This window comes from Periplaneta americana, chromosome 11 (genome assembly GCF_040183065.1).
Source record: "Periplaneta americana isolate PAMFEO1 chromosome 11, P.americana_PAMFEO1_priV1, whole genome shotgun sequence".
Taxonomy (NCBI): domain Eukaryota; kingdom Metazoa; phylum Arthropoda; class Insecta; order Blattodea; family Blattidae; genus Periplaneta; species Periplaneta americana.
Genome location: NC_091127.1, coordinates 157,205,192 through 157,215,021, shown reverse-complemented (window position 1 = coordinate 157,215,021; position 9,830 = coordinate 157,205,192). Strand labels below are relative to the sequence as shown.

General features: G+C 35.2%; 1 protein-coding gene across 6 annotated transcripts in view; it reads left to right on the top strand.

The window, feature by feature from the left end:
• The window catches only part of LOC138709488 (uncharacterized), a 967,551-nt gene extending 960,722 nt beyond the window's left edge, over positions 1-6,829 (top strand). For all 6 annotated transcript variants that reach the window (XM_069840291.1, XM_069840292.1, XM_069840294.1 and 3 more), the window contains one exon: positions 6,016-6,829. The gene's annotated coding sequence lies outside the window, so the exon portion shown is untranslated. The remainder of the gene's footprint in view (positions 1-6,015) is intronic.
• Positions 6,830-9,830: the final 3,001 nt, after the last annotated feature.

Here is a 9,830-nt window from a genome sequence, read left to right as displayed (position 1 = left end):
TTTTTGAATGTACTTCACTCCCACCCCTTCTACTAATGAAGTTCCAACTGTCCTCCACACAGAACCAAGACCGCATATAGTAAACAATACTGAGTTAGTGAGTATAGTATGTTCCAGAAATATGTTCACGTTTTCCAGTGACGAAAGAGCTTTCAATATTGAATCATATTTTCCCACAGGTACTGCCGTCCGTTTCCCTACGTCGCATCCCGATTTCTCCCACCCACTTCTGCTCGCTCCTCTGTAAAGGCTAGAGGCTGGGCTGTCTTAGCTCTTTTCTGAAAATATTAATTTCTGTTAGGAATTGGACGTCTACGTAATATTATACAACTGATTAAAATAACTTAAATAAAAGGGCCTCGTTAAGTAATTAATTGTCATGTGATTTCCTCCCTTTCTACGACCTGCGACAAAACCACTTGGACGGACAGTAGATAGCATGTCTGAGTAATTTTGTCTGCGCGAGTCGGGCAGAAGTGAAGATTGAATTTACAGTAGGTAAGGTACTCTTTTATAGAGTAGGTACAGAATTATTTCAACATGAGTTACTAGTACGAAGGACGAAATTGGTAATTGGAATTAGATGCAGTAGTCTATAGTGCGATAATATGCAAAAAAGAATGAAGCCTGTATTAAAATGAACGGCCACCATTTTAAAAATTGTGTTTCAATGTCCATATTATGATTATTTTTCAATTTAACTCCATTCTCTATATTGTAGGCCTACGCTAATGTGCTGTAGACAGTATAATATACACTGCATAATGAATACGTCCGCATGGATAACTCAGTTCGTGAGTAAAAACACTTATTGTTAATACTGTACTGTATTTTGATTAAACAAAAACCTAATGAAAATGATCAAACTCAAAATTGCGATATCTCCTAGTTTACTTAAATGGATGAACTGCTTTTCTTCCCTCCTATACCTAGTAAAGTGATTTGTTTGTATTTTACGCCAGTATCATCGAACTACAGTCGTGGAAGGGGGTAGCAAACGGTATTTCCGGTTCTCAACCGTTAATCCAAAGGCCAGGTTAATATTAAAAATGTTAGTAGAAATAAATGATGTCCCTGTATGTTTGTTGCTTTAATTTTGCTCACCAGTGTAGTAGAGCGGGAAATTAACATTCTACTCTCTCGGACGTTCACTATAGTACTAATCCGTCACTGCACACGAGAAAAAGTCAGGACTTCAGTTTTTCGATTAAAGAATTGAGTGTTAACCGGGTTGCGTTCACTACCGATTCAGCGCAAATTGTTTTCTGCCCACTCCTGTATTAGACTAATAAATTGAGTTAGCTTGTCACGTGGCATGGAGATGGTGTTGTGTACTTAAGCTAAATGAACACTTGGCCTCTCTATTCAAAGCCGGCGATACAGAATTTTTCGATAATGTGTTATTCAAGCTTTAATGTCACAACACTGCAGTTAGAATGGACAGCTAATTCGTATGTTTATCTGCGTTTGAGATCTATAATTGTGTGCGCTGTTTGAGGGTTGTTTCAGCGTGAGTTCATTAACAGGCTTCAGAGTCATACTACTAATACGCTTCATAATAATTCAAAATAGGGGAAACCCGGGCAAAGCGGATAAGCTAAGAATAACCAATGCCGCAGCCTATATTTTAATATTCCCGAAATAAAAACTTAATGATTTTGGTTGTGACACATGTTGTCCACATATCTACAAAACAGCAATTCGTTTCTCGGACCTACGGAGAGAGATATGATTTGAGAAAGAAAATACAGTTAATTATTCACTTTGCCCGGGTACACGGCCAAAGCGAATAATTAACCCGGGCAAAGTGAATATCCCTATAACATTTTCACCTTTCTATTTAATTTCTATTCACTGATAATAAAAATAAACATAAACACGAAGTTAATGAGTATAATTGATGTATTGAATATTTCGTCAGTCTCTGAAGATGCCGACATCACAGATGTGGTTGATTCTGAGTGAGCATTTACTGTTTCTTCAGCCGCTGAAGAAGCTGGCTCCGCAGAATTTGTTAAATCTGACCCGGCTGTCGTTTCGCTGATTTCTGTCTCAAGTGGGCGATCTGTAAGTTCATTTGGAGCAAACTCTTCATCAACAAACACGTTATGGTTGTATGGCCAGATAGCAGACCACTGATTGGAAGATTTTATTTCTTCAAGTGCTTTCTTCATGTCTTCTTCCGACCATTTGGCTTGCTTCTTCTTCCGTTTGAAAAATTAAACCATCTGACCTTTTTAAGTAAAAACTGAGATCAGTGTTGCTCATTTATAATTTAAGTAGTGTGACTTAATGCTTCCACTATGTAAAATGATTTAACACGTTTTATTACAATAGACAAATATATACAAAAATACAGCTGACACTTATATAGTGGATAAGTTATCCACTTTGCCCGCAGACGCCACTTCGCTTTCCATTTCAGGTTATACAAACATAAACGTCAATAACCTTCTTCGTAAGTACGGCATTTTAGAACTAATTCTATCGCTTATATATTACTATCACATAACAAAGAGTTTCTGCAGTACTGTATATTGTACATATGTTTTTATTACCTTGAAATATTTTAAGAAAACAGTCAATTTTCTTCAAAACACGCTGACTTCTTCTCTCACTAGCTAGAATGACGACAAGTCAGTTCCAGCAGCAAAATCTGGTAGGGATTCTTCCCCAACATAGCAGAAAGCGCTACTTGTTGGCGTTTCTAAGAAATAGGCATTATTCTCTTTGCCCGGGTTATTTGTTTTGCCTGGGTCTCCCCTACTATAGTAATATGCGACAATGTTCTGTTATGACTACATTTTCTCTTTAATTATAATTTAAATTTCATTAATGGTAACTTAAATAAGGTAAAATAAACAATACTCAGAGTGTTTTATGAAACAACATTAATGCATGTAATAGCTATTTTGCATAGTCTTAATTTGCAATGAAAAATACAGGGTGTTAAAAAAAAAGTATCCAATATTTTAGGAGGTGCTAGTATGCATCAAAACAAGAAAAAAATGGCGAATAAACATGGGCCCTACAACACATACTTTCTGAGATCTGAACACTCGTTCATAGGAGGTGCTCAATGTGACGTCCATTTATGGCAATGCATTTTTCTGTCCTACAACACAGCAGGCTACCAGATAATCATACCGTAGTTGACACCCCTGGCATGGAATACTGATACGTCGCAAAGAATACTGAAAAGAAAAGTTTGGTTACGGATAAGAGCGGGGTTCAGCAGAGATGCTGTTGTGAATTTTCGTAATCAGTATGTGTGGGCTGATGAAAATTCTCATGCACTTGAAGAAATAAGGCATCAGCATCGATTCTCAATCAACGTATGGGCAGGCGTTCTTGGCGATAGATTAAGGGCCATACGTGCTACCATAGAGATTAACTGGGGATCGTTATAAGGATTTTCTAATTAACGTATTGCCTACCTTGCTGGAGTACGTGTCATGACTACAGATGTGGTTCATGCATGATGGCACACCAGCACATTTTTTCCGCAATGAGCGTGAACACCAGATGCTGATATTTCAGGACCGCTGGATTGATTGGGGAGGCCTCCTCGTTCCTCAAATCTAAATCCCCTAGACTTTTGGTTATCAACAACAACAAGGTCAATTTCAAAGAGTGCGTGATTTCTTACGCCGAAGGGCAGAGGAATGAATTGCCATGAATGGACGTCACATTCAGAACTTACTATGAACAAGTGTTCAGATCTCAGAAAGTATGTGTTGTAGGACCCATGTTTATTAGACTTTTTTTTCTAGTTTTGATGCATACTAGCACCTCCTAAAATATTGGATACTTTTTTCTTAACACCCTGTATAAAATGCCAGTTTTCTATATAATTAATATTTTATAAGACTTCGCATATTCTTGGTATGGAATTGTAAATTATGCTATTTTTTTGCACGTTCGCATTTTTTTATCTTACCGACACTGACTATAGGGGGTGGATTCATATGCACTAAAAAATGGCAAAATATGCAAGGACGTAAGCTCTTAAAAACCAGGATATTTCCACTAAAATTAACAAAATATGCATTGTTAAAATAATAAAAAATAATAATTTATTTTAAGTAATTTACTATTATTGATGGTTTTTCTGCTATAGACTACATAAGAATACTTAGATGCCATCAGTTGTTCAAGTTGTGTGTCCTTCAACTCCTCTGCTTAAGCCGTACCCTCGTGGCACATTTTTCGTTAGGTATGGTTGATAAAACTAATTAAAAAATTAATAATTTTCGTGCGGCTAAGCTGTTCTAAAATACAATTCGCTCTTAACACACTGCACTGTCGAAGTTTCACCATATTCTTTCATTTAGTGTTCTGCCCAAGGGTGGGTCTTTTACTGCAAACCCAGCATTCTCCAGTTTTTCCTATTTTCTGCCTTCCTCATCGTTTCCTCATATGATCGATATCTTAATGTCATCTATCATCTGATATCTTCTTCTACCCCGAACTCTTCTCCCGTTCACCATTCTCTCCAGTCCATCCTTCAGCAGGCAGTTTCTTCTCAGCCAGTGACCCAATAAATTCCTTTTCCTCTTCGTGATCAGTTTCAACATCATTCTTTCTTCACTCACTCTTTCCAACGCAGCTTCATTTTTTATTCTGTCTGTCAATTTCACAAGCTCTATTCTTCTCCATATCCACATTTCAAACGCTTCTATTCGCTTCTCTTCACTTCGTCGTAATGTCCATGTTTCTGCCCCATACAATGCCACACTAAAGCACTTCACTAGTCTCTTCCTTACTTCTTTTTCAGAGGTCCGCAGAAGATGCTCCTTTTTCTAAATAATTGATTAAATGGCGATCTTACTCGTGTTAATTGTGTAAGCATGTGCGGCTTATAGCTGTTTCGGTGCTTCTTCACACCATCCTCAGAGCCTACTAGATCTCGGCGTCATCTCGAACTTCGCTGCCTGTTGTGTGGGTGCGTTCGATTGTTGAAAAGTGTTCAACTGTGGTGTCAAATAGTGTGAGTGTTCTGAAATTGATCTGTGTGTTGAGAATTTGATCAGGGTGTGTTTTAGTGTGTCTGTATATTTCATATTGTTCTAGTGTGTTGAGGTTTTGGTTTTTGGGTTGTATGTGTAGGATTTCCATGTCTGTATTTATGTTATTGTATGTGTGGTTAGCATTAGTAGTTATGTGTTCGGCATATGTAGATGTATTGTGTCCTCTGGTTATTGCTTTAATGCCAATTATTTATATTCATGTGTTAAAAGTAGTGTACGAAAGATTCAACACAGGCAGCGAAGTTCGAGATGACGCCGAGATCTAGTAGGCTCTGAGGATGGTGTGAAGAAGCACCGAAACAGCTGTAAGCCGCACATGCTTACACAATTAATACGAGTAAAGGCCCATTCACAATGAAAATTAAACATAATAGTAACATAAACACAGAAGTTTGCGCCCAGGCTACCAAATGGGATCATTCACAATGATTCCCATAAGCATTGACATAAACATTACCGTATGCTTACGTAATTTGCAAACAGAACACAATCGTGGAGCGCTGAAGTATACGACAGAATATAAGGAAATGGCGTCATTGTTATGTTTCCATGGTTACCAAATTTGTTTACTGTTATGTTTATGTTCCCATCGTGAATGATGGTATGACTTATTGATTTTACCGTAACGTTTACATTCTTAAGTTAACGCTTACGTTATGTTTAATTTTCATTTTGAATTAGCCTTAAGATCGCCATTTAATCAATTATTTATATTCAAGTGTTAAAAATAGTGTACGAAAGATTCAACATGGATTATCAAGACAACTCATTTTTCTATTACAAGCTTCCTTGGCCATTGCTATCCTCCTTTTGACTTCCTGGCAGCAGCTCATAATATAATAAAATATTCTTATTTTCCACGTCGAGAAGTAGCGAACGCAAAAACTCCACTGTTTTCTTTCTAATGTCATTGTTTCTGTCTAGGAGACGTCATAGAAGTTCAATGTCTATTCTATTAATAATTCACGTATTTGTTTTCTTACAGGGGAAGCAGAAATAACTGGAAAATTACATGGCAAAAAGATCTCAAGAGAGAACACATGACGCATTTATAACCTACAAAAATAGAAACCATGTCTAAAACAACGGCGATAAAGAAGTGACTATTATACCGGTACACTTCTGTTATATTGTACTCTTCACATTTAGAAAACTCTACATAAAAATTAAGCAAATATCAGACTTATTAACCGAAGGACCAATCACACTGAAGTGTTAAGTGTTTAAATTAATTCCGTGTGTGCAGTTAATTCAGAAACTGGAATATTTGGTACCCTGAGGAAACATATATGCAGAAACATTCCATAAGAAGTTCAATTATACATTGGATGTCAGATTGTGCTGAGTAGTAGTTCGAGTAAATTGTACCAAGAAAGATGAATTTTGAGTAGAAAATTAACGTTTCGTTAGTGTGAAGTATAAAGAAAGGGCTCAAATGGTATGTGTGTGTCTTGTGAACATGTGTTGCAGTTAGAGCCAGAAATGGCGTTCCGTTTTACTATTCATGAAGAATATCTGCTGCAATTTTTACAACGTGTTACTTTTACAAAATGATAATACAGTAGTATTTTAAAATGTTCAGTATCTCAATTAATTTTATAGAATTTGAAAATTATTAAAATATGCAGCAATTATTTTATTAAAATGAATATGAAGTAAGTAAAGATGTAACATCAAATATAATTTTTAAATAATGAAATCTTTCTATTGGACCAAAAGTAATGCTCCAAATAAGCACTAACAATTTTAAAACAAATAAATATGTATACTACAAAATAAAACTGTGGTTTCCTCTAGAATCCAGGTGCCTCTGTTATACAGCGTGATTCTAAAAGGTGGAGTCAATTTCATTTGGTTATATTTCCTGAACTATACATTTTATTTTAATTGTGTAAATTACATTTGATTATTATACACACATTCCAGTTTATTGGTGTACAATGTTCCCTCCTCCGGCTCTACGGATAACATCCATACGGTAGTTGAATTCATCCCACACTCGATGAGGAATGTCTTGCATCACTGACTTCACCGCAGCTATGATACGGTTTCATAGGTCAATCAAATTTGTGGGAAGAGGTGGTACATAAACTGCATCTTCCACGAAGCTCCAAAGAGAAAATTCACAAGGCGTGATGTCAGGAGACCTCGGTGGCCAGAGCTGAAACGCCAGGTCTTCATTCCCCATGCGACCTATCTTGCTTACAACTGACGCTGCTGTGCGCTTAGGAGCACTCTAGCGGTAGTATTCGAAACTTAGGACATCATCTTTCAAATGTTCTGTAGGTATAATTCAAGTACAACGTAGTTCAAGAAATATAGCCATATGAAATTGGATCCATCTTTTAGAATTACGGCATATTTAAGGAGGAATATACAGGTTTGAGGGTCAAAACAGTCATTTTTCAATTTATGTTTTATATAAAGTTTGAACCCACAACCCAACTCTGGCTACTAGCAACAGGCATCTATAATGAACACCGATCAAAATACCCCTCATTTCTCGTGAAAAACAACAACTGAATAGACTACAGTGGACTATAGTGGACTTTATGTTGTCAGAAAACAGTTGGATACATTAAGAAGATGATACATTAAGAAGATTGATTGATTGATTGATTGATTGATTGATTGATTGATTGATTGATTGATTGATTGATTGATTGATTGATTGATTGATTGATTGATTGATTGATTGATTGATTGATTGATTGATTGATTGATTGATTGATTGATTGATTGATTGATTGATTGATTGATTGATTGATTGATTGATTGATTGATTGATTGATTGATTGATTGATTGATTGATTGATTGATTGATTGATTGATTGATTGATTGATTGATTGATTGATTGATTGATTGATTGATTGATTTATTTATTTATTTATTTATTTATTTATTTATTTATTTATTTATTTATTTATTTATTTATTTATTTATTTATTTATTTATTTATTTATTTATTTATTTATTTATTTATTTATTTATTGAACATTTATCAGTGACGGAATTGTTGCGATATATACAATATTTTGATAGATATGACCATAAACGTGTGAGCATGCTCTTTTTAGCTCGCTACACTTTAAGGTACAGGCCTATTTAACGCTCATTTCCCGTTACTTGTATTTTTCAAAACCATTTTTGTGATAACTCAGTAAGTTTTTAAGATACCGTAATAAAATGTTTCATACTGTCTTTCATACTTGTGAACAATATGAACTACAATATTTATACTATATGTTTTTATTTTTTGTTTACCTAAAAACATTAAAAGTGTAACTTCTACTAAGAAATTAAAAAAAAAAAACTTCTAATGTAGACGTTTCAAAGATTGTAGTTAATATTGTTCATTTGACATTCAGGAATAAATTTAAAAAAAGAATGGCTCAGAAATATTCATATTTATGGACATTATCATAAAAACTGCACATTGGTGCACAAAAACGGCCACTTTTTATAATAATTATTCAAATGGTGAAACTTTTAGTAAATCTGAAAATAGTCTATAATTATTGCAGAAGCAATGAATACTAAGCATGTCAAATTGCAAGGTGAAAGCGTCATTAGTTGCTGATGAAAAAAATACTGAATGTCCCTAATTTTTAGTGCTGAAACCTGTATATCATCCCTTAAATTAAAAAGCAGAAAATGTTTTATATCCCTTAATATGTGAGGACCGCTCCAAAAGTAATGCTTCTTGCTTTTATCAAATATGTATTACTAGAGTGGTGCCAATGAAGTCTACTACATACAATACATAGAGTTGAGGCTTCTTTTATCCACTGTAGTCTCCTTCACATTCTATACAGTACTGTCAGCAATCTACAAGTTTTTGCTTCTCTGTTACTCCACAATGGTGGACAGTATAGGGCTAGTAAATGAAAAAGTAAAAACGTTGTAACATAGGCTACCAGGTGCTATAAAAAATCACGATACTCTTGTTGCAGCTTCAAATTCTACGATGTTATGGAATTCTTCTTTCAGTAGAAGTTGCAACTTGTGATATTTATGACTGAGTGTCCTGCATATCGCAAAGGAAAATGTGTTTTAATGCATTGCTTGAGTAAGACTCTGCACCGATGATTTCATGAAAAATACGACAGACCAATGTAACAGCGAGTCAGCTTTAAATGTTGCTTCAAACTGGGAAGAACATCGACAAAATCTCAGAAAATGCTTAAACAAACATTTATAGCCAAGGAAACACGGATTTTCGAGCAACGTTCCAGGTTTAAGGGAAACAAACAGTATTAAAGATTTTGATCATCCAGAAGGATCTTCAATTGCGCCCAAAAATATCACGGAAAAATGTTACGCATTTATTATGACTATTTAGGGATTATTAGCATTATTTGCTACATTATTGAGTTCGATTATGGTACAAATTACCAGATTTTAACCATGAATTTGAACATGAGACAAGATAGAACCAAGTTTGTACCAAGGATTCTTTGGCAGATCATGAAAATTAAACATAACGTAAGCGTTAACTTAAGAATGTAAACGTTACGGTAAAATCAAGAAGTCATACCATCCATTCACGATGGGAACATAAACATAACAGCAAATGTACTTGGTAACCATGGAAACATAACAACGACGCCATTTCCTCATATTCTGTCGTATACTTCAGCGCTCCACGATTGTGTTCTGTTTGCAAATCACGTAAGCATAAGCATGAAAGTTTGGAGTTTGTTTATGTTACGGTTAAGTTTAATTTTCATTGTGAATGGGCCTAACTTTCTTTCCTAGATAATGGCGGAAGACCGAACATGGTTCTATGGGAATGACCC